The sequence below is a fragment of the Pomacea canaliculata genome, linkage group LG14 (genome assembly GCF_003073045.1).
Source record: "Pomacea canaliculata isolate SZHN2017 linkage group LG14, ASM307304v1, whole genome shotgun sequence".
Taxonomy (NCBI): Eukaryota; Metazoa; Mollusca; class Gastropoda; order Architaenioglossa; family Ampullariidae; genus Pomacea; species Pomacea canaliculata.
This window is the reverse complement of record NC_037603.1, coordinates 10,850,974-10,876,231: the sequence shown is the minus strand read 5'-3', so window position 1 is coordinate 10,876,231 and position 25,258 is coordinate 10,850,974. Positions and strand designations below refer to the sequence as shown.

Sequence of the window (25,258 nt, the reverse complement as noted above, 5' to 3'; positions counted from 1 at the left end):
ATATATTTGGCCAATGAAGTGGCAAACAAGTTTGGAGGATGCTCAACATATTGACCGAAGTTTCTACATCCCGACGTTCAACCCCCATTTAAAAAGGCATAACAAACTAGTGACATTCATACACAGCATTGCTAAACTCGGCCAGATGTTCATTGACATTTGCCTGGTTAAGGGCGTTAAACTAGGTCAGCCTATAGTAACCGTCACAATGCGTCACCATACATCGACTTTCTTCATTTCATCTTCCCTATTACCATGCGTCAAGACTTTTCACAGCACAAAATAAAAATTCTGGGGACATACATCCCACACACACACACAGAGGCGGTGTCTGACCTCTTGGGACTAGGTTTGGTGACGTCACGAGCCAATGCGGCAAAACCAGTAATGACGTCACTGCTTAATTATAACCTCGCACACCTCTCGGAATAAGAGTCTTATCTGCCCTCTTTGTCCTTATCATCAATTCCACTTTTTTGGGAGGAACAGTCTGGTAAAACCTGAGTTTTTCCAAAGATAATACGTCAACTGAATTAGCAAGGCGTCCATGGAGGCCCCACGTTCTTTCACTTTCGAAGCAAACACGGGGGCCAGTGTGTTCCCCCTCTGCTCCATTTCCTGCAGGAATACACCGGGGGGGCTGTTCGCACGGTCACGCACGGGAGGGACACCCCTCTCCTCCACCCAGCCTGCGCTCTTGAGGTCAGGTTATTATAATACCCTGACCTAGTTTCCACAGCTGGGCGGACGGCCAGGAATACTTGTCGCGCTGCAAGGGTATGATGATTGATAGGGCAGACTGCGAATTAATGGCTCAGCCACGTGAATATTGCGCGTGCAATGAAATGGCGCTGAAATCCCGCTTTTCTTTTGATCTTCTGTGCAAGCTGGCTGACGAGGAAGAAGGAGAATAGCGCGCCGAGAGGAGATCGCCGAGCGACAATCGCGTTATTCACGGTGAACGCGACTGGAGGGGGAGTGGAGCGAGCCAGCCGCTATCCTCTCGCGTCGCGCTACACCAACACACGGATGTACACATGCGCACAAACACGCGGCAGGCGCAGACGCCGGAACAGCTGCACACACACACGCACACAGCACGGCCCGTGTGTTGGCACGAGGTATGAGTGGCACGCGCACACACGTGCACATGTGCTCGGTCACGCCAGCATTAGCCTCGGGCTTGTTTCTCGTGTGTGAGTGAGTGAGACGCCAGTGTGTTGGTGTCTGGCGAGGTTTCATGGACGACGACCACAGCAGACGTCAAGCAGACGATGCTATTCTAGGAATGGAGTACCACCACTGATCATCATCAACCCGCCGAGATGTGGACGCCTGCCGCTGCTGCTGACACACGCCTAAAGTAAGTGAAACTCCTGACGATCGTCAGACGATGACGAGAGGGTGAAGACGATGACTTGGTGGGTCATCCACACCGTGGAAAGTGTGTTTGTGATGAGAAAAATATGGCTGTCCGAGCCTTGCTGAGGTGCATGCCGGGCGGAAGCGGGTTCTCGCTGGTTAGCCATTCGGACATCACGGCGTGGAGCCTCCTCCAGCCCAACAGATTTCACAGTCTTTTCACACTGATTTCTTCTTGTGAATCTCAGGGAATGTGACTTGCTTCACTTCAACGGTTGTTTAGATGGTGTGTAATCTGCCATGACATCGTGGTCTGTGCACTGTCATGTCATTGTCTCTGTCAGTGCGCCTGACACAGATTGCTGTCACCCTCTCTCAAGTGGCACCTGAGTCCTCGGGGAAGTACACGGTCAGACTATTATCATCCTTTGTTTAACTGTCTACTTTATTATCTATCATCCTTCCTCATCCACATTCAGCAAAGATTCTTTCAAAATTTAATTAAAGAAGATAAAAGTTTTAATAATGGCGCGACAGTAGGAGCTGTTGATTGTAATTTCCTTGTTACAATAATGAAAATTATGAAAGTGTTCACATGTTCCAATAAGGGAAGAACTTTTCTTGTCACACATTTCACTCATAGTTCATAGGTAATGATTGTAGTTGTAGTCTTGAGTCCACTGTAAATAAACATCTTCGTGTTGGTTAAAATTAAAAACAGATTAAATTTAATGAATCAAATCATTAAGATAATTAAAAAAAAAACAAAGAGAATGTTAATTAAAACTCTAAGCACAGACCAGACCGACGATAAGGTTAAAGTTTATTTGGATGACATTTAATAATTATTACATTTAATATTAGGAAATTTTTGTTAATTTATATTTACCTAAATTGTTTGGGTTTTTGTGTTTTGGGGAATTCAAAGAATTTATTATAGACACACACGCAAACATGCTTGTATACAGGATACAGGAGAAGAATTTCAAAAGCTGATTCTGCAACTACCGCATCAGGCGCAGGGTTTCCCATCATCCTCGTTGCACGAGGTCGGATGACGTGGGCGTTGGCGCTTCACATGCACGACCTTTGACCTGCTTTGTGGCTGCTTGTCGACCCGTGTTTACACGGAGCAGCGCATTTCATTTCAGTGAAAAGAGAAGTCTTCTAGTTGATTCTCACTCCATTTGACGATGTGACTCCTTTGTCGAGGGAACAGCGCTGCTACCCCTTGCACCTCGCTCCCAGGCTGATACCTCGGGGTTGAGAGAGAGAGGGAAGGGAGGGTTTCGTAACTGTTTTATCGGATGACATGTCGGAACAAGGTTGAAGGAGATGCAGGAATTGATTGTGATGTAGAGCAGCGGAGTGTCAGACATTCTCGGTTCAGCCTCCTGACCTCACTGGGTGCGGTTGGGTCAGGAAGGGGGTTGGGAGAGCCGGGGTGCTTGAATTCTTGCCTGCAGGGGCGTGAGCCACAGGGCCGTGATTACAACTGTCTGTATTTAGCTGTCTGCCAAAGCTTGTCGCTAGGTTGTGTTTTCCAGACATTGGCGAGGGTTTAACCTACCTGGCTACGCGCGAGCCCGTGGAAAGACTTTGACAGGTCGTCAACCTCACCATGTTTGCTCGGGTATCTTCTCTCAGATGATAGATAAGATTGAAGACAAGGGACAGGTTTGGTGATGATGTCATCCATTCCCGTTTGTAACGAACCGTAACACCTGCCATTTTGTACACGCTTTGTCGGTTCAAAGGTTACGTACTGTCTGACCTCAGGTAACCAGACAACCGTGAGAAGTGCCAGAAAGCGGAAACTTGATTTGTTTCTCAGGCTCGACCTTTTCTTACACTTCATGCGGTAGGAGCTGACGTGGCGGAGAAAATAGGACTGACGAGGGTCCCTGGTGGAAAGGGATGTTACAGTCAGCTCATGATTAATGATTTATTGATGTTACTCCCACGTGGCGCTCCTCGGAAACTGATATCCATTGTGGATGTGTGAGTGATAGGGTATCTTTGACCTGTAGGGTGGTTCTTAGAATCTGATAAACAGTTAATGTCATTACTGTGCATGCTGTCATAATGTTCACTCCCAACTGTCAGTACAACACACTCTACAGTTTCATGACCTTTTGACCCTCTTTGCACCTACTGAAGTTTTATTTATGGTTCAAGCTAAGAATTGAAATTATGTAGTAAATAAATTTACCAGTCTGGGTTTGATTCTTTAAAAGATTTCTTGTTTGAAAGGTTTTTCAAGCAAATGTCAGAGTCAACAGCTTGTGTTGTTAAAGATAATATTATTAATGTTTGCCTTGGGTAGGTGAAACATTCAGCCATCGGAAATAGTCAAGCAGGGTAAAGCGGTCATACACTCGGCTTAAAAGAAGGCCAGGTAGGCAGGTATGTCAGGTATGTTGACTGTCGATATACAGGTATTAATGGTTGGACTACTTGTCCTCTATATCCGTCACCGCTCAGGTGGTCTGTGTTTACCTGTTGTTGTTGAGCACACACCGAGGTCTCGGCTCATCGTGGCAGGCTGGTTTTATCTCTCGGGTGTCAGTTTGGGGGGAAAGGAGGACAAGGTAAGGTGTGTGTGGTGAAAGAGAGAAGTGGCATAGCATTTTATTTGCCAACATTAATTTTTTTTCGCCGAGAGGAGATCAACACTCGGTCTGTACCCATGGTATTATGAGAGTCCCATTAACCGTTGCGCAGGTAGCTGCGATGATTTATGTGTTGGTAGATGTAAACAGGAACAACAACAAAAGAAATCCCTGTCTGTGAAATGTTGTAGTAGCCATATTGTCTTCTCTTCTCGCGACACCACACTTTATCTTGAAGTGTTCTCGCTTTATTGCGCGGATTGTAACCGCTGTCGACATGTTCTGTAGCTACTCTTGTCAGTGGTCTTATCGACCTACATGTGTGTGTGTGTGTGAATAGACTAACGGAATTTTAGTCTCTTTTTTCACCTTCTTTCTCTTACACAGCGTATAACCACCGAGCCTTCCGTTCCTACTGTCGAGGGCAGTTGTGACGCACGTGACTCCGGCAGGGCGTGCAGTATGCGTGACCTTCCTGGAAGCTGAAGGGTCAGTCTGTGAGCAGCAGACGGGTGCAAGCAATATTTTCGAGTACGAAAATAGTGACCTTGACCCGCATGTTTTTGTTCGGATGCCGCGCCATTTGTTCCTCCATGTTGCCTGTGGCGACTTTATTCTGTAACAGAAGGTATGTGTTCTCAACGTGTCTTGTTTATGTTTCCCCCCGCTGATGTCACAGCTTGAAGGCTGTAATATTTATTTACTGCATCTGTTGTGGAATGTTACTTAGCTTCACGGAATTCTTTTGCTCGTACGTCAACACACGGGTACCGGGCTGCCCTTTGTTTTTGGGTGTAGTCGGAGGGTAGGTGTGGAGCCAGGATTGTTAGTGTGACCCACAGATGGAGGAGTTGAGGATTGTTAGTGTGACCCACAGATGGAGGAGTTAATGTTAGTGTGATCCAAAGATGGAGGAGTTGGCGATTGACAGAAAGTGATGGTTGGAGTGGGAAGGGGTGTCTCATGGCAGACCGAAACCACTTGCCAGTTAACTCGTCAATCAAAAAACAAATGTAAGCAAGAGCTAGGTGTATTCTTTCTCAATCTCATTCACTGAGAGAGAGAAAAGAGAATGTGTGTACGAAATATACAGTGATAGTATATATATATCTCTGTTTTGTGAGAAGAGAGACAAGATTTGTGTCCGTTTATTCTGAAAGTTGAATTAATATAATGATAGTATTATATCGATAGTCGCATTTGGTATAATTGTGTAATTATTCATGATAATTGCACTGATAGTCGCATTGAGATAATTATATAATTACATGCATGCACTAGAATTCGGAAGTTCCATGGTCTTTACGTGTAATGAACTTTGAACCTGACGCGGAAACGTAGATATTAATCCGCCTAGGAAATGCGGCCCAGGATTATCTTTAGCGGTCTCTAGATGACTAAATGACAAGATGAGTAGATGACTAGAGCTCACACGAGTCTACAGAGCTGGCAGAGTCCTGTCCTTGCTTCCTAAGGTCGTCTGCTTTGGATATTATGTACTTCTCTTTTTGTTCTTCATCAGATGATGATGATGATGGCTGAGCAAACGAAACAGTGAGACCAGAGACCGAGTGGGTGGAGGGTGTCCGTATCTTGGCATCCTGTAATCAAATGTGAGCTGTAACAGTCGGTGTAACTGGGGAAGAGGGAGGCAGTCCAGTTTCGCCAGTGTAAAACAAACAAGCGGCATTATTCCTCCAGCCCTTTGAAGTTTTCCACGGTGGTTTGGGAGATGGACGGGTAGAGTTGCAATAATCCACCCGGGACAACACCAAAGCAGACATGAGCTCAGTTTTGGGGGAAAGGAAGGGTATCAACTGACTGTGAGGTTACTGTGTCAGGGGAGATTAATCTATTTCCATAATAATTCGATAATTCATTATTTCTCTGAGCTGAAAACAGATGTTATTGATATTTCTTCCCATAATCCATTATGAGCTCATTATTGGAAGTTTACAGTTAATTACCACACAAAGCCTCATTATGTTGTAGCCGAGTTGCTTAAATACTGAAATAGAATTGCTACAGAGAGAAACTCGGTGATTGGCTGCCGCCCAACTGTCACCGCTGCTGACGTCAGTGTGGTGGTCTGGTCGGTGATTTCAGTGCTGGTAGACTTCTTCCGCTTCCTGCTAATTAGCCATCTGGTAGCAGATGGGAGAAAAAAATTGCCAGATAGGGCTGGCAGTTCATTAGCTGCTAGCAACAGTGGAGAAACTGATCAACCGTGACCTCACCTGTAAACTCGCCAGTTGAAAAAGACCGGATGTAACATGCGCCTTGGCTGTTCAGACCCTCATACTACACTGAGAGTTTGTTTATTATGTAAACATCGATTAGTAATTTGACTCCAGGCGACGAGCTGAACTAATAGAAATAAAGGACAACACCTGAAAACAAGTACTGAGGGGAGGGAGGCGATAGGGAGGATAGAAAGAAGGCAGCGGATATGTTTCTCTGTGAAGGAAACTTTGAACTTGCCCAGCAGAATGCAAGATAATTATTTTTGCACTATTAAAATGTAATTTTTCCTCATTTCTTTGAAGTTCTTAGGAGCTCGAGTTTTAAAGACCAACTCGAGCCAAAAACTTAACTTCGCTCAGGGTTGCTGGCAAGTCAAGAGAACACAACTCTCTTGTTTGTTACAAAAAAGCAGTGTGACATTTCTGATTATTCGTTCCTCTAGAAGTGTACACATGAATGAACTATTCTAATTATAGACATCACTAAAGGCCGCATTCAAAGTTCTCAAAGCTTGGAGTGTAGGCTAATGAGGTGTTGCCAGTGTTGCCAATGTTGCCAGTGTTGCCAGTGTTGCCCAGCTAGCGAACTTCCTTGTGTGGCAAGTTGAAAGACGATCTTGACATCTTGAGGGTGTGAACTCTGCTATTCAAAGCCCCGTATGTTGTGAACGGAACCGATTCTTTTTCTTTTGTTAGACAGTGTTTGATAATGATTAAAACCCGCTCATTAGGAAACAAAATCGACTCAAGTTACATTGTGAGAGGAAAACACTTCTAGTGTGATCATGATATGACAATTTCATTAGGGTCTGAGCTGCTGGGACCAACAGCTGAACAGTTATTTTGAATTGTTTTGTACTGAAAACTGGCAACTGTTGTAGGAAATGAAGGACTGAAACCGATAACCGAATAAACTGTCTACAGAGGGACACACCTGGAAACTGATTTCTTACATGGATTGAGTTAAAATGTTTGACAAGAGGTGCGCCGGGTGCTGCCACCCTATATCTTATGTTCCAGTTGTTGATCGACCCTGCTTGTAATCAGCAAATTAATGTAGTTCTCAGTTTGCATACCTGTCAGGGAGGCTAAAGATTACACATAAGAGGGAGTGGGGAGGAAATACCCGACGACCAATACTGCTCGGTGAGGGGAGGCAGGGGGGGGGAGTTCACTTCTTTGTTTTGCCCACAGTAACGATCTTTTCTATTGCCCTCGGCGCACCTTGGTTTGTCATGTGGGGTATGTCACACAGCCTCCTTACCCGTGCTCACCCCTAACCCCCACCCGAACCTCGTTCACGGGTGTCCTCGTCATGATCGCCTCCACAATTTCTGTAGACATGACCTTGCAGGTAGTGGGTTGAAACTAGGGTGCTGTGCAGGAGTGGGGTGGCGACGGTTGCCGAGAAATGCACTTGTGTAGACGATAAACCGAGTACTGCCACCCCTTTGTGTGTGTGGAGAGAGAGGCTCCGGGTAGGGGAATGCACTGCCGGGACATTTACCTCCAAGCGCTGGGTTCTGATGGTGCAGGTGAATACATTGTCACCACACTCGGTGTCGGCATTCCACTGACCTTATCACCACTCCAGCCAGGGTCACTCGGTGAACTTTTATGGGAGAATAGGGTTGACAGGGTAGGGTGGCGTTTGTGAACACGTGGCTGTCCGTCGATTTTCCGTCCACTCCACGAGCCCCGCCCCTTGCAGGTCAAGCGACATCGACGACTTCTTCGCTCTCCCCTGTTTAAAGGCCTACTAGAGGTCAACAAGAAAGCGGTCAGAATTAGTAAACACCCGGGTCATGTGACTGACAACAAGATACTAAATGTCAGCTCGGGTGTATTGCGGTGTCTTGCGTTCGTCAGGTCCAATATATATATATAGATACATTCTTGTCTGTGTACAAGAAAGGTCGATTCTGTGACATCATGCTGTGACAGACACTCGTGCTTACCGTGGATATCCCATTACTCATTGTCTCTGGATATCCCATTACCATTGTCTCTGTCTCTTGTGTGGAGAGGGAGGGTAGGTAGGTAAGTAAATATACAGTGAACAGATGAGAACTTTTTGCCTAAATGTTGCGAGAATTATCTTGTAGCGAAATGATTTTTTTCAAAAATGGACTGAGTGGGTCTTTAAGGCTGGAAACCTTGGGGAAATTTCCTCCTTTCCTGTAGTAAACATTTGAGATTAGCAGTGTGAGTAACTTTGAGTATGAGTAAACATGTGAGAGCAGTATGAGTAACTTTGTGTGAGTGTTGCGACAGTGGTTGCTCAGATGACAACCTAGCGGTGTTTTCGTGACAAGTATTTGATGTCTGGTCATTAATCTCAGCAAATCCGGGCATGTAGTGTCAGTTGTTAGTGCGTGATACGCTTTGGATCAATTCCAGCCAAAAAAGAGAGAGAGAGAGGGAGAAACATTGTTTGGTGAGAATCTTAACAGTGCAGCGGCTAGTCGAAGACAGAGCAATCCATATTGTCTGTGGTGTCTAGACATCCTTGTTTCCTTCGTTGTCTGATGATACTCAACTAACGAGGTCAGACCAAAAAAAAAAAAAAAGCTGTTTGTTGAATCAGAGAAAGACCTTTGCCGAGTGCAATCTTTCATAAATCTCTTGTCGTCACGTGACGACCCTTCACGTTCTTTTGTTGTTTTGTTTTTTAACCTATCAATGTCTTTGTTTTGTTTCTTTTGGTATGAAAGCCTTTAATGGTCTGTGTTAAATCCCATAAAAAATAGAGAACTGTCGGCTGTTGGAGGGGTGGGTGGGGTGGTGGTGGAGAATGTGATAAAGCATCAGACATTGTGCCGTTGGAATAAAAGAAATAAAAGGAAGTACAACATTCAGGCCAGGTAAAATATTTCTTTCCTTTCACCTTTGACCGCAACAAAGACGATATAAACTATCTCACAGGTGGGTTTTTTTATTTGCTATTTCAGCACAACTATTTCCCTGTATATTTTCTGGTGGATTGGTCTCTTTCAGTTGTTTTGCGAATGATTAGAGCGTGACAAATCAGTGAACTGTAACCTGACAAGCTTCACACACCCTGAAAAATCACTGCTCGCTCCATCTCCCCGTCTGTGAGGTCGACCAGAAGCAACATTTTCCTCCACCCTTACCTCTGTCACGTGACTCCCCCTATGTCTATTTTCTCGCCCTCCTTGCTGTCGGTACCCCATTAAAAAAAAAACCCAACAGATTATTACAGGCTACATGGCCCTGGGCTTTTCTTTTATACCAACCGTCACATTATTTTTTTTTTTTTTTTTTGCATTGAAGAAAGACATTCTTAAAATATCTTAGGAAATCGGGTGGCTGACTGTTGGCAATGGCTACAAGTGCGTGCTCCACGCTATTCTATTCCTGTATTTTAATTTTAATTTGGTTGCATAAAACCTATTTGAGATTTGCTAAAATCCACTAAAAATCAGGTCGTGACTGAGAAGGATATTAATAGAGATATCGGAAGTCTGCTTTCATTCCACGAACCAAGGTAAATGTTGAAATAAAGCTGTTGAACACTATCATGATGCTAGTCTCTGTCGGTCTCGCTCGGTCACCGCTCGTTTTTGATACCGTTCCGCTTCATTGAAGATTCATCGGCGAACTCTCGGGATAAAAGCGATCGATCAGTACACGTGTACGCACAGACCAGAGATCATAGAAGTCTGTGAACCGTGGTGAATGCTCTTATCATTTTTTTCATGTGATTTGCCCAGAAAGTCGCAATAGAACACAAACAAAAGCGTTCACAAAAATGTTGTTTAAACACGTGGCGCCCCCATGCTCCTTGCGGCCCTGTGCTCTTCAAAGGAGCAACAAAGAATAAACTAAACTGAAACACGTGACTGCCAATGGTAGAAAATGTTCTCGACTGACATGCGCTGGTAAACAAAGACAACAATAAACAGGACGGTCATTTCGACCTGTAACCATATCGACCTCCCGCCTGAGTCGAATCGACCCTGGCAGGATCGTATCCCATGTAAGATCACATCGTCCCAGCACCAAAAGTGGAGTCGACCTCAGGTAAATGAACGCCCGACAGGCGACACCTGTTTCACATCAACCAAACCTGCATAAGTACATTTAATCAGAACCTTAAGAACAAATAAACTTTAAAAATGATTAAAGAGAAAATCGCGTTTATTCGCCATTGTGAGTTTTGCTCGGTGAACATTATTGCCAGGCGGCCATTTTTGTTGGTGTTTGTCCCGAAACGAACAGTCATGTCAGAGAAGGTCAAGGACATCAACCGAGAAAAGTTGGGTACTCGGGTACAGAGCTGTCGGTCCATCTCAGCTTCCAGGTAAAGAGCTGTCCGTCCCTTTGACCTTTAGGTAGGTACGGTAAATAAACAAAGACTGCCAGCCACACCGTGTTGTCACAGCAGACGGCTGAGGGAGGCGGAGGATAATTGGAGAGTATGATGCGATTTCGGGTACATAGATACTGTTATTCTCACCTGCGTAACCTCCCGGGTGGTTGTTGTTAGTATCATATTCCCAAGGGTACTTTCGTTACCCCATTAATGTCTTTTGATGGGATCGTCTCCATGAAGCGAATCACCAACGACATCCGAGTTCACGTGTCGAGGGCAGAGCACTGGCGGACGAGGGAAACACGAGGGCCGCTGCTGCTAAAGAAAGAATGTGAAGTTAGTCATGCGTGCAATTTCTGTTGGTCCCGCTGCACAGACATCAACACTAATAGATTGAGTTAAGCTGCGGCCTCTCAGCACCTTTTTCATCCTGTATTTCTTCCTGTAGCTTTCTTTTGAAAGTGCTCCCTAATGTAAATATGACCCTTCCCCTCCTCCTACCCGTTTGTGTGGAGTGCTCTCTCGCGTGACAGGATTGAGAGAGGAATTCACACTAATGGATGTCTGCATGCAACACCTCTCTTTCAGTTTGAGTAGTTCGTTCCGCTTGAGAAACCAGGTGCGAATAGTTCTAGGATGGCATAGTTTGGCGGCGACGAGTAAGATATATATATATGTGTGTCTGTAGTTTTTTTTTTTTTTTTTTTTTTTTTTGAGTAGATAACAGAGTTGTGGCTCAACATTCAAAAAACGAAAAGCTAAACTTTGTATCAAATGTGTATTTCAGAATCCATTCCTCGCCAGCACAGACCGATAAAGGCAGCATAAAAGCAAAAGACAGAAGAAGAAACCTTGGACTATGAGACGAACAGAGTCAGCAGCTTTCCACATTGCCACAACCACACGTGAGTTCCTCTCCCTGTATTTTGTTATCTGCGCATTTATTAGTCACAGCCTCGTCCTCAACTTTTATTTGTCAGAGCAAACTGTCCAAAAGCCAAACACCTGCATGTGTGTGTTGTCATGGTGTTGTCTCACACACACACACGCGCTCTCAGCAAACCAGGCTGCAGTCAAACTGCGTACGTGTGAAGAACAGATGCCCTCGCGTTACCTGTGTCACGTGACCTGCTGGCAGCGGCGAGATTTATTTCAATCAAAGGCTGGTATCATGACTTACCTTATCCTACTCTCCTTCCCCCCGTGAGATCGGGTCATCGTGATAGGACACGGCATTCCTGGCTGAGTAGGTCCGCTTACTCACTCCACCTCCCCGCGGCGAAGCTCGGGCAGAAAGGAAAGAGTTCTGGCTGGCTGCCAGCCGCTTGCGTCACCTGCGAGTGAGTCCCTGCGCCCCACCTGTCTGGAAATAGTAACAGGTACACGTTATTGCCGTTGTTATTAATGTTCACCTCTTGAGGTGAAGGAAGGGTTGTTTTTGTTGATCTACGTTTGAAATATTTAAATGTTCAGATTTTTTTTTTTAATTATTCGAAGGACGAAAGGTAAGGGTATCGGGTTTACCCTGACATAAACTGCTTAGAACCTGTTTGATAATTCACAGTTGTACTTGTCGTTTGTCCTGTAACCTGTTTTTCAACCCACGGCCAGCTCGTTTGTACCAGGTACGGGGTATTGAACGGATTGTTGGGTATGTTATGTGTAAGTGTATGGTGTGTGCGTGCATGCGTTCCCGGGGGTTGAGTAAGTTTTTATTGGACTTAGTTTATGACCTCATCACGACCCTCGATTGGTTGAAATGCAGTTTCGTAGGGTTTGTGAAGATCCGTTTAACAGTCCAACCCATTGAGAACAGAAGACTCCGTGTAACCTCAACTACATGCAATGCCTCTTTAGACGAGGGCTACAGATGAGTTTGTTTATGTCATACAAGATACATTTGTGCATCTGCAATACGCGCACACACGCCAGTATGTGAATATTGTCTTCCGCATCTTTAAGAATGAAAAAAAAAAAAAAATTTTCACACTTTCCCTTCCAGTCGTGACATCAGCATCCGTTGGTCTCGCCTGTTGGCGAACCCTCGACTGGTCACGATAGAAAAACATGTTATTGACTTGCCGACACCTCGGGTACATTAAAAAAAAAGAAAAGTCTGAGATGTTTTCTTCATACAAGCCTGGCGCATTGTTTCTGTTCCCCACCTTTCTTGTCCAGAACCCCTCCTGTCTTCATGTCTTCATCCGCTGCGCTGCATCTTCTCGCAACGTGACCCACACACGTGCCCCAACCTTGACCTTTGACTCGGTATCTGATGGCGCATCCCCCAGAGCGAGCAGCCGGATTCAAAGGGTTCACGGGGCTGCCGGCAATGCACGGTCAATGAACACTTATCTATGGATGAGACTTGATGCAAACGGGATAGAAGACAGTAAAAAAAAAAAAATCTTTTGAATATAAATAAATGAGTCGGCAGTCGGAGAGAAATTCAGATATTTTTAGCTTTTGTAAAGTTTGTAAACCTTTAAGGATAAAGGATTGCTTGTGATTAATATTGAGTGGATTCTATTGCAAGAAACGATGGAAATACCCAAATCCTTTTAAATATGGAGGACATCCCTAGAAGCATCCATCCTTAACTCCAATTCTTCGAAAAGGAAGGAAAATGTAAATTTTCTCATTTTCTTGTCCACACGTGTTTATTTTGCGGTGGATAAACCCACCGAGTAATGTATGCTGGGTGAGGATGAAAAAAAAATGTGAGTGGGAACTGAAGATAACTCCGGTCACGTGATCAAGTCAGCAGACGGCGACCTGGGGCATGTCATGGCCGCGTTCTTCAAAGCCAGGCGATGATGGCGCCCCCAGCCGGCGGCGACCTTGTCACGTGCAGTTGACGCTGAACCCCTGACCCCGTAAGTGCTGTTTGATAGCGACCCCAGTCTAAAGGGGCTGCAGTCAGTCCGACAGCTGACATTTTCTAACATTTCCGACTGGGTTACGCGTGCGAAACAAAATGTCACGTGGTCGCTGCGCATGCGCAGTGTGTCTGTAAAGGCGCACGTGTCGTATGGCGGTGAAATACGAGAGGAAGGATTTGTCGATAAAAAGTCGGTAAATTTGGACATTTTATTGTGTAGTTACGAGAACAAACGATTTATATCTTGTATTGGGGTAAAGGTCAGGAATGTCTGCCGACAACATCAGGTTGTGTTGTTACTTAATGTGCATAGCAGCGGTGCACTTTACAGCCGGGGTCAGAGTGTAAAAGTACAGCAGTGCACTTTAAGTGATGATAACAACAGCAATAATAATGCATGAATGCCTTTGAACAAAAGAGTAATGTGAGAGTGTATAACTCCAGCGATCTCGTAAGTCGAGAGCAGCGCACTGTTTAACTGTTGATCGTAAGTCGAGTGTATAACTCACCCACCCAGTATTTTATCGAGTGTATAATCCACCCAGTATCGTATCGAGTGTATAACCCACCCACCCAGTATTGCATCTATTGTGTAACCCACCCAGTATCGTAAGTCGAGAAGGCTTCTCTGCCCCTTTAATGTCCACGATGGGCGCCATTTTTAGCTCGTTAGCCAAAGCTTCATCCGCGATCTAGTCGCTAAGTGGTTAGATGTGTCAAATCCTCCCCAGAAACCCTTGCAAAAAATTTCCCAGTTTCGTGTCGTGTTCAAAAAGCTTCGTTCACACGTCCAAAGCTCGTTTCCTTTTCCTACTCGTACATCACCGCCCGCAAGTGTGATAAGTGTGTGTTTATCAACATCCGGTTATCAACACGTTTATGAATGCATGTATCCTGAGGAAAGGTCTGCCTGAGACTGAGTTCAAGTAGTGAGTATTGCAGTGTTTGTAAAGTCTGTTGTGGTTGATGTAGAACAACATCTCGTGAACACAACAACAAGCAGTTGGCTGCCCTATAGTCAGGCCCCTCGGCCTTCGTGACTTTTTCATAAGCGCCTGCGGAATTCCTGGTTAATTAGAGGCTTGTCTCGCGGTCAGCACGTGACACCAGTGCACCAGCACTTCAGGGGTCAGGGGGGAGATGGAGGACAAAAGACTTCACGCTTCTGTTCTTTGTTCTGTCCCTTCCCAACCCCAGACCACCCGCCCTCTCCTAACTTTGGTGTTAATTATGGCTACAGGCGAGGAAGCTGTTACAACTGTATTCATTGTTCTCACTCAGCTGCAGAGTTGCGGTTCTTGCGAATCTCGAGTGACCTGAAAATGAGTTCGAAGGAATGTTTCTTCTTTTTTCTTTCTTTCCTTCAATACCCAAGTTGATAGGAATGCACTTATGTCACCTGCAGGTGGTTGCTAGGGGGCAAAACAGGAGGGGCGCTGGGGTTTTTTGGGAGGGTTGGGGGAGCTGAAAGGGAGATAACTGTTAAGACAGGCGTGCTTGTTTGCTGGGCAACACCTGACAGTAACCCTCTGTAGCCCCCGGGTGGGCTGTCGGAAGTAACAGCAGTCTCCACACGTGCGCGCTCGCATTTTTTTTTAAACAGCCTTTTATCCTAAATCCGAATAAATGAAGCAGTTTTGATGTAGAGGGTATTCACTAAATCAGACATTATAAACTGAATGTTTACTTCCGGTGTTAACGGAAAATGTGTTGTCTGTGATGTATCCCAACACCCATTCCCGCCTTCTCTCTATTCTCTAGCAATGTGTGTTCATGTGTGTTTGAAAGAGGCCGAGGGAGAGATAGGAGGAGGGTGGGGAGGAAACAGGAGGTGAGAAAGCCTATAGCAGGAAGTCTGTCGTGCTGCCATTCGGATTTTACCAGTCTTATCGGTTGGTTTGTTCTGTCACGTGGACCTAACAGGGACAGGGCTTCCATGGCGATAACAACCTGACATTAGCGCCGAGAGCTGGATTTTTTTTTTTTTTTTTTTGCTTTAGTTGCACTCAACTGGAACAGAAGAGGACACAACTGCAATTCTCCGGGAAAGAAAACTAAATCGTTGTTAGCTATTTTTTTTTAATTTTATTTTATCTGCTTGTTTTGTAAATTATTGTTTTAAAATTGTATTTTTTTTTTATTCCCTCGATCTCGTTTTTGAAGCGGAGGAATTTTCTTGTGAAACTGTATGCCCGGGCGCACTCACACTAGGAATTTAATTTGTATTGAAAAAGGCATTCGACCCATTGCGAGGTGGGGTGGATGAGTAAACAATACAATATTATAAAGTATGCATCACAAGTTGCATATGTAGCAACAGACTGCATATTGAATAGTCAACGACTAATTTAAATTTGGAGCTGGACATTCATCAAAGATTGAATTCGCTGCATTGATAATATTAACATTGGCTAATAACAAGGACAAACAAAAAGCTGACAGATTCTGGATATAATTTTACCGATAAAGATAATAGAATTTCTGTCTTGTTTTGAATATTCTTGCGTGCACACGAGTGTTGGTACGTGCGTGTGTGTGTCCGCTTCTTCGAATGTTCTGACTGCTGTAAGTTAGTTTTCCTTGCTGACCTTTCACCTCCCAGACCCACAAATACGGAATAGTTTTCTGATATCCCTTCCACCTGTCCGCAACATGATGACGAGGCATCTTACATCGAGGTTGTAGGTTGTCATGGGAACTGCTGAGATTAGATAAGCGGAGGAGCTGTCTGCCTTGGAAACACGCTAGCCGGTTCCCAGAGAGAGAGAGAGGGTGGGATCCAAAAAAAAAAAAATAAATAAAAAAAGAAGAAAAAAAATGGCTATGAAAAATTTCTTGTTCTCGTTTTCCACCCCGGGAGCACAAGACTGGAGTGAAGCTGGGGGATCACTGACTCCAGTTAGCATGCTGGGAAATGCCACAATATTCTCAGACATTGGTCCAACTGTCCGGGAAAAGTCGGTGAATGTTCCAGGTACACGGCAGGCTGGAAGCAGTTTTGTTGTTGTTGTTGTGTTTGTTTGTGTCTAGTCCAGGGGTGTGGACTCTGTTGCGAGGTTAAAGGTTTTGCCACCAATATAGGGCTAGAAGACGGGTCTTGCCATTCTCTCCATCCCTCTCCCTGTCCAGTGCAAACCCCTCCTCTCCTCCCCACCAGATGCAGGCTGATGTCAACACCAGCGACACATGTCGGGTGGATGTGGGTCATGCATGTCTCGCACGAGTGTTTCGCCTCGTGAACGACTTCAACACTGACTTTAGAAACAACCAGCGAGGGCTGCTCCCAGCTGTGCAGTTATTGCAGGAACACATTAAACTGTGAACATGAACAACTGAGCGACAGCAAGACTTGATGTGAACAGGACAGTAGGAGTTCTAAATCGGGCGACAGGGATCTTTAATCATCGTCGTTATCATCGATGTTGTGAGGAAAGCTGAAGTGTTGGTGGATGATATACTGAACATGGAGGTTGAGCGGTCCGAGTGGGGAAGGGATGTTTCTGTCTGTCAGGTAAGATAAGTGTCCTTTCTCTCATCCCTTCTGCTTATTCCTTCTCTTCTGTACATGTTGCGAGCAGCAGGTTATGGACCAGTGACCTCTCAGTAGGGTTGTGACCTATCACCTCTGAGAAAGTGCATCGGAGCGTACTTGTGACAGTTGACACGACTGTTGAATGCCTGTCACTGAAAGGGGTGAAGACAGCGAGGGAAAAAAAGATAGACACTGTCTCAAAAAAAAAAAAAATGAAAGAAGAGGAAAAATGCGACCCCGGAGATAAGAGGTCTCTGACACTTCACCCCTTCACGACTGTAAGCTGCAGGGTTATCTTTATTTTGTTTGTGCGTTTGTGTGTGCGTCTGTGACTACTTGCGTGCGCAGATATTCGTTATTGTGTCACGACTCACACGTGACACCGTTGTGATCCGAGCCGACAAAGCCCTCGTGACACGTAGAGACGTCACGGGGTCAGAGGTTACCAACGCTGCCTTGGCTTGGGGATAAAGAGAAGTGCTTGCTCCATTTCCACCATTCTTTATTCCATTGGACACGTCGACTGTCGTCGCTACAAACAAAGTTATAAATAATATACTTTCATGAGTTTCTTATCTTTAAGACTTTTTCAGACAAAAGACAAATGACCCGCGTGCATGTCACGACTCACATCAGGATGTAGTGAGGGGCTGGGGGAGTTAGTGTCAGGGCCGGCCTTTGTTTACTCTTGTTGTCTTTTGCTGAGCAAACAAAAATATGGCGTGACAGACGCCTACCACCGACACTTCCGCCAGACCGTTCGGGCATGCGCAGACATAGAAGCACTGGGCTCCGGTGCATAGGCGGTCTTAACTTTTCGTCTTAAGATGCCTTGCTTAACTCGCTTTTCGTCTTGGCTAAGTTCGCGGTCTCAAGCCTGTTGCATGAGCGATCTCAGCCCCTTGCTTAGCTGAGAACCGGGTCAGGTCAGCCCGGCGGTCGAGGTCAGCGATATAAATAAATTCGTCCGGGGAGCGGCCTTGCCAACCGTATATTCCACCAATGAAAACTGCGCTACAGCGATGGTGCTGAGCCGCGAAATTCGTCTGCATACCATGGTTGAAACGAAGGAGAGATGTGCGACAGCGAAAAATTAGTCTTAATCGAGGAGGTTACCAGGGAGAAGAAGAGGCTTTACCAGAAAAAGAAAAAATGAAATAAGAAAGAAATGAACGAATTTAAGATCTTCCATAATTTCATTTCGATGTCATCAAAAACATCCACCAACGGACAGGGCGGCCACCAGAAACACCCGTGATGGAGAAAGTGATAAATATTTTGGTAGATGATTTCAGAGAACTGATGTAAGGCACAAACATCGAAGGTTGGTCATTTTGTTTACCTGTGTAGACTTTTTTTTTTCACGTCTGTGTCATCCACAGAAAAAGATCTAGATACCGAGAGAATGTAAATGCAAAGACGATAGTCAGCACACAACAGCCGGTTTAGAAAATAAATATTTCCATCCGAAATACATTTATTTAAAATAACTAGATACATTTCTGATTTAGTTTTTGTTACAGGTGGTGAATCATTTAGGCTGGTTCCTCCTGAAGTCTTTTATGATAGGGGAGGGTAATAAAATAATAATATTGACATATGTAGGAGGTGCGCATTATGTGTACTTATATAGTATAGAACACTCCAGTTCAATCTTCTAATTCAACAAGGGAAATGCTTTTGTTAGAAGTATATGCAGATTTATTATTTTCATGCATAACAAACAACAATCAATTGAACATTTCAGATGATGATGTTTTTAAATGGGAAATTTTAACAATGTACTTTATATCATATGATGGTATTTTATATCCTGATGGTATTTTTGAACAAAACATGAAATATTAAGGAAAAGCTGCCATGGTTTTTGTACTTAAGAGAGGGCAGCTACATATAATTTTCCACAGCTGGCTTAAAACTATAGATTGTTTAATTCAAGTGCCAAACACAGACTATGACATAATTTGGGAGGTGTACACAGGTTTGTCTTTACATCCACAGTCAGTTTGGACATTTGACAAGTTTTAACCTACAAGTCTAATACATGCTACAGTACCAGTGTTCTACAGTTTAGATTCCAGTAGACACTGATCAGCTTCTGAATGACATGGATTTGCAGTGTCTACATTCTTAAACAGTTGCAAATAAGATGTTATGAAGTTCTGAATGGCTTACCTGGTCCAATGAAAAGGTGCTAAATATTAACTCTAAAGAGAGAAACATGTCCTTCACAATCCTACTAGCAGCATGTAGTAAATATCAACATTTACTGCTTTTACTAGTTCTTGCATCACAAAGAATAACAAGCAACACAAAATCTATTTATATAGAACACCTACACAGAAGAGTAATTCAGCAATACTTTTACATAACCTAATGCGATGGTAAGTACTCAGTGCTCCCAAGTAGAAGTGTCATGAATCAATTGTTCTAAAAAACATTTCTTTCGTGCAGCATCAACACCACTGAGAGCCAGACAGCAATATTCAAAACCATCAAAGTGGCTTAGGCCTAGACAGCTGCACATTTCTGAAAAAATCTTTTTGACTCTAAGATAAAACACACCAGGTGATGTACCAAGCAGCCAGAATTCCATCCATCAACTGGGTCACCTAAAGAAAACAAAATACCTGATGATACAAAAGAATGCACAACAAAGATAAGAGAACGAAAAACTCTGTAGCTCCTGGACAGTGAACTTGAATCGTGTTAAAAAAGAATTGCAATTGATGGAAATCAAAATTAATCTGGCACAGGCTGAGGTAGCAAATACTAGACGGAAAAAAAGATGGAAAATGAATTGGTAATGCCGGCTGCTCAAAGTGTTCACCAACTGATTGAGGTGGATGTTGCTATTCAGCCAAAGTCAAATTGAATAATAAATGATGTGACCATTCAGTTAGAAATTAGGACAGCACATATGATGATTTTTGCTGATTTGGCAGGGATGTATCTGAAGTCACACAATATATTCTGAAGCATTGGATATTAAAGGGGAGGAGTTTATGTATTTCTAAAGCATGATGCAAACAAAAGGGTGCAATATATTACAACATGGAGTAAAGACACATATTAATAAGCCCACAAGCAAAACTTGTGCATTTTAAGGCTGACAAAGCAAAGACAGTATTTACCTTAGTTGTGCCTGAAGAAAATGGAGCCAATTTTTGAGAACACCATTGGTTCTCTCAGTGATGCTCCTTGTTGAGCTGTGGGCACAGTTAAACTTTTCCTTGTCTGCATTTTTAAAAAGGGATACTAAGCCAGTCCCTCAGCGGTAGCCACTGTCTCCCATATTCATCCCATGTCAATGCCAAAAGTGTCAGCCACTACAACTTGCATTGTGCTTGTAGCATAAAACTGTAAGGCCACCATCACCTGCAAAAGACATAGGAAATATTATTGACCTCAATAATTTATATATTTTAGTACTCACATCTAAACAAAACTGTCCATTTTTAGTTAAAAAGGACGAAGTGAACATTACCTATTATGCCACATTACCTCTTGAGCCACATGTTTACAACTTGAGACATACTGCAATGAACTGCCTGTCAAATTGATAAACATATATTAAATCAAACTATATAAGAGATTCTGGGTGCTCTGCTACTTTATTCTGTGTTGTTTTACTTAAATACAATATCAATTTTTTTAATAATGTTACATACTCTAAAACAACACTTTGCGCACAGTGGATGGGCCAGAATTGTGCATCTGCACATATGACCCAAGTATAGCAAACTGTGAATTTTCTTGGATTATTGCTGTCACCAGAGTGAAAGTAGAAAATTTTCATTAGTTTTATTGCAAAGTTCAAGTTTTTTCCTTTCCAAATATGTATTGGTTTTGTGGTCTCATGTTTACCTGAGAGCAGCAATAATAACAACAAACATCACCCACTGTCGTCAAACACCGTCTTAAGTTCTACCGCCATTGTTTTGTTATGTGATTATATTTTGATGTCATCCTCTTCTAACATTATTAAATATTTTTTAACGTAATGCTGCCAATTACACTGTTATTAATTATATATTTATATAGTGTGGTGACATAGTCTTACCTGCAACAAGGCGGAGTAGAGCCTTTTCGTTGAAAATGATGGTCGAAATCATTTTCCACTGTTATGTTCGCTCGACGGAATCAAAAACGATGAAACAAATCGACGTCATACATTCCAAATGGATTTGATGGATCGCTGAAGTAGTGAAAAATCTGTATCTTGTCAATGGTATACGCAGGCAACTCAGTAAAACACACAATCAAGCGCCACTGTTACTACGAAAGCCGCCGTGCGGTCATGCGTAAGCAGCGTGTCGCGGCTAAGCAAGGAGTTAAGACAGGGGGGACCAGTCTTAAAATTTTAAGACTAAGACCGCGTGCTTAGCGAGTTGAGATCGCCCATGCACCGCGCTTAGCAGGCGTCTTAGGTTAAGACAGCGTGCTTGGCTTAACTGCGGTCTTAACTCGAGTTAAGACCGCCTATGCACCGGAGCCCCGGTTCCTAAACAATCTTCTGTCTGGCCCCATCATTCTTGCTTCTAGGCCTGCGAGGGGTATGGAGGGACACCCCGACCCTCCCCGTGCGCTGTAATTTTCAGTGAGACACCGAGCGTGTGCACGATTACAGGTCACCTACTCGATGGCCACCAGCATGACCTTTCACCTCTCAGTCCACTGTCCTGTGGTGGAGGTGAGTGGAGAGAGACAAAGAAAAGTTCTGTTGGCATCATCCGCTGGATGCTAATCGCCCGGTAGTTTGTTTATGCTGGGTTGTTGGTCTAGGTGGGAGGTAGGGCTGAGGTACTCCCCCTCACCCTCCCTCTTCACACGCCAGTTCTCACGCGTTGGTCGAAATGTCTATTTATAGTCTGCTGCGGCTGGCACGTTCTTCTGCTTTTTTTTTTCTTTTACCCTTTTTTTCTTTCTTTCACTCCTGTAACAGCCTCTGACGTCTGTGTCCTCGTTTAACCCTACATTTCCAGCCCTCGGTCTGCCTGTGTGTGTGTAAACGAGTTCACAAAACACTTTTTTCTTATCTCACCACTGTATGGATGCTTTATGTATTCGTTTTGAGTCTTTCTTCTCTGTCGATCTGCTTTCAACAAAACTTGAGCAGCTGCCAGAGGTAAATGGTAATCTGTGTTTCTGTGTATTTTCTAAGAAGAAAAAAGCATCATGGGTACACACATATCTTATTATATTCATTCAGGTTCGGCTGAACAGCCATCAAAAATGAATTTTTGTTGACATAAATAATTCATGGGGGAAAGAAAACAAATGTACATCCAGGAGACCAAACTATCAGTCTGGATTGTAAATGGTGGAGGTTCTAGGAAGGAGGTGTGGGTTCCTAGTTTCACAGAAATAATGGTACAAACTCTCTCATCCTCCCACCCTGACCTCCCTCAGTCTACACACCTTCCGCTGGACCATCTCAGCCACCAAGCCTCTATTTTACTCTGTATTCCTGGTGTTTGGCCGAGCTCTGGCCAGTTTGTTTTCTTCTTACCATCCTAACGACCACCATTTGTTGCACGACACGAAACTAGATTCAATTTTCCTTGGTTTCCTCAATTATTTGTCTGTTTTATTTCCTCTTCACGAAAGTTTAAATTTTGCATTGATGTTGGCTGAAAAGTGAAGGCTATTTTTTCTCATAATCAGGTTCTTAAAAAAGAAATTCGTTTACTTTTTATAATCAAGTTGCAACGGCAAACATGTTTCATTTCATCGTGTTATCGAGGTTAAAAAAAAAAAAAATCCGATGTTTCATTGTTCTTTGGCGGCTGATATGGCACACCACACGTGTTCTATTTTTTTCTCTCCTTTTCTTCTTTTTTTTTTCCTTTTTTTCCTCAGCGCGAAGGCGACTGTTCAAGAACCGGGGTGGTATGGGGGTGCATGGTGGTGTCTGGGTGCATATTTTTTTTAAGCAGAACGAAAGTAAGACAGGATGTGGTGTTGGCAAGATTGTACAAGACACGCTCGCATACACACACACAAACACACGCGCCTGGATATTTATTAGCAAACAATTTTCATTTCGTGGAAATGATATCCCGAAGGATATTTATTGTTTGATATTTAGTAGCTTTCGTCTGTAATATTTTATCTTAACTCATATTAGTAGCAAAGTAGTTTTGTACCTGCCTCCACCTCTTCTACCCCAACACCAGCCAGAGCAACCCACTATTCAAGACTAATATCTAACTTATATAAACAAATAATATTGTTCTGATGAAGACATGGAAGACCTTTAACCTCTTGAAAAGAAGTCAAGAGTTTTTTTAAATTAACAATTAATGTGTTTCCCTCCTCCCAAACGCGAGATGTGATAAAGAGCTTGAGTTATTTTCTTTTTTTTCCCCCATCCCCAACTTTGCAGGTTTCTGTTATTTTTTCTCTCTGTCACCTCTCTGTGGCTTATGACCCCTATCCCCTGCGCCATCTCTGTCCCGGGCATCAGACGAGCCTGGCCAGTTGATCGATTGCTGGGCATCGCAGGCAGTGACAGAGCCCTCCTCCCATCATCCTCCCCGATCCTCCCTGCCTTCCATTTCACACACCCTCCCCTACCCACCTCGCCTGGACTCCCACCCTCGCGCTTCTGACCCTGGCGACCACTGCTTGTCTCCTGTAGCTCCCTGCTCCCCAGCCCCTCCCCTAGCCTCGATGTAGTGTCTAACCTTGGCTTGAGGCCTTACGACGACGACGACTGCTGTTGACTTTGTGGCATTCTCCTCCCCTCCCCCTGACCTTTCCTCCCCGACCTTGTGGGGCTGGCCCTGGTATGGGATTATTTTTTTTTAATGTAGAAGAGGTGAGTTGGCGAGGTGGCAGACTGATACCCGGGTCAAAGTGCAGGGTCACCTGCCCAAGACATGGCTCGAGCGTGTTCTCCTCCCAGGTCCTTTCGCCCTCCACCTTCTGTCTGTCCTCCTGTCCCAAGTGAGTACAAGAATCGACCATGCACCGTCTGCCCCTACCCCCCTCTCTCTCTCCAAATCCTCTTTTACGGGTTCACTCACCCATGCTCCGACACTCGCGACTTTTCCTTCCATTAGCTGGATGTTAATGTCGGCGACCGAGCATGTTCCTCCTTTCAACTTTTATTTATCTCCATGGCCGTGAGGATAATACAAGAGGTGGCTGCTGTAATTATTGAAATGTCTCCATGTTTCACCCACTCAACACCCAGGGTCTCACGGTTCCAGTCCCACTTAGCGCACTGGTCATTTTGTCGTCTGCATGTTTTCCATATTTCGCCGCACGCGCATTTTTCTTCCCTCCTTCATCTGCATGCCAACCTCCCCAGAGCCACCTACATTATTGAATGCATCCAGTTTTTTTTTTACCAGAAACCAGTAAAAAACGCCTCCGGATAACGAAAACGCTTGGGCAGGAGGAAGCCTCCCTGATGGAATGGCTTTGAATCGCCAAGCAGATACATCTGCGTCAGCGTCGTCTGGCAATTCTCTGACCTCTGACCTCAAAATGTCTGCGTCGTCGGATTGGATGCAGGATAAGGATGCAGTCGTGTGAGAACGAGTGGTAGTCCTTGATCTTGGTCATCGTGATGAAGCCCTCGTGCTTTGTAGAAACCATTCTGGGAAATGTGTGCGGTTGCAGATTGCTATTGTTTTATTTATTTTTTCTGTCTTCCTCAGATACGATTTGACAGTTTAATTGCCGTTGTGTCGCGTGCACTGTTCATGGACCTGTACAACCAATCAAAAAACATTAGTTTTTTTGTAACAAAGTTATGTACAGCGGAACTGGTTAGAAGTGGACTACATTTTGCTGCTGCAGAATACAGTTGGGAACTGACCGAGTCTGCCGAGGCAATGTGGTTGTTTTAATGATTGTTTACTGTTTGTTGGTCTGGCCAGTGAAAGCTACACCTGAATGAATAAAAGTTTGTGGAGATGGGATAGGGAGAAAGGAGAGGAGGAATGTAGGGAGGCTGGAGAAGACAACCGGGAGGAGGAGGTGAGGAGACAAGAAAGACAATATGGCTTCCAGTGGCTTTGCCAGTTGAGCAAGCTGTCTTGGGACCGTTAAACGAGGGCATTACTCAATGTCAGACTGGTCCACGTAGTCTTCACGGGATAGCAGAAAGGCCCTCGATTACAGATGTTGCAATTCGAACTGATTCTTCTGTGTGTTGTCTGTATTATTGTGGTCACGTGGTACGCTTTCACCATCGGACTCTGCTCGCTGCCTCATCATGAATTTTGCACACACAGAAGGGGATTCATTGACGGTTATTATAACAGTTCTGCTTCCTGT

The 25,258-nt window shown here is 44.2% G+C and overlaps 1 protein-coding gene across 3 annotated transcripts in view; it reads left to right on the top strand.

Annotated features, from left to right (window-relative positions):
- The first annotated feature begins 968 nt into the window (after nucleotides 1-968).
- LOC112555030 overlaps nucleotides 969-25,258 on the top strand; it is a 98,893-nt gene continuing 74,603 nt past the window's right edge. Inside the window, exons 1-2 of one of the 3 annotated variants that reach the window (XM_025223154.1) lie at nucleotides 969-1,363; nucleotides 11,341-11,458. The gene's annotated coding sequence lies outside the window, so the exon portion shown is untranslated. Of the gene's footprint in view, nucleotides 1,364-1,628; nucleotides 1,772-4,361; nucleotides 4,603-11,340; nucleotides 11,459-25,258 lie in introns of those variants that run through there. The other 2 variants (XM_025223157.1, XM_025223156.1) reach the window with 2 other exon arrangements.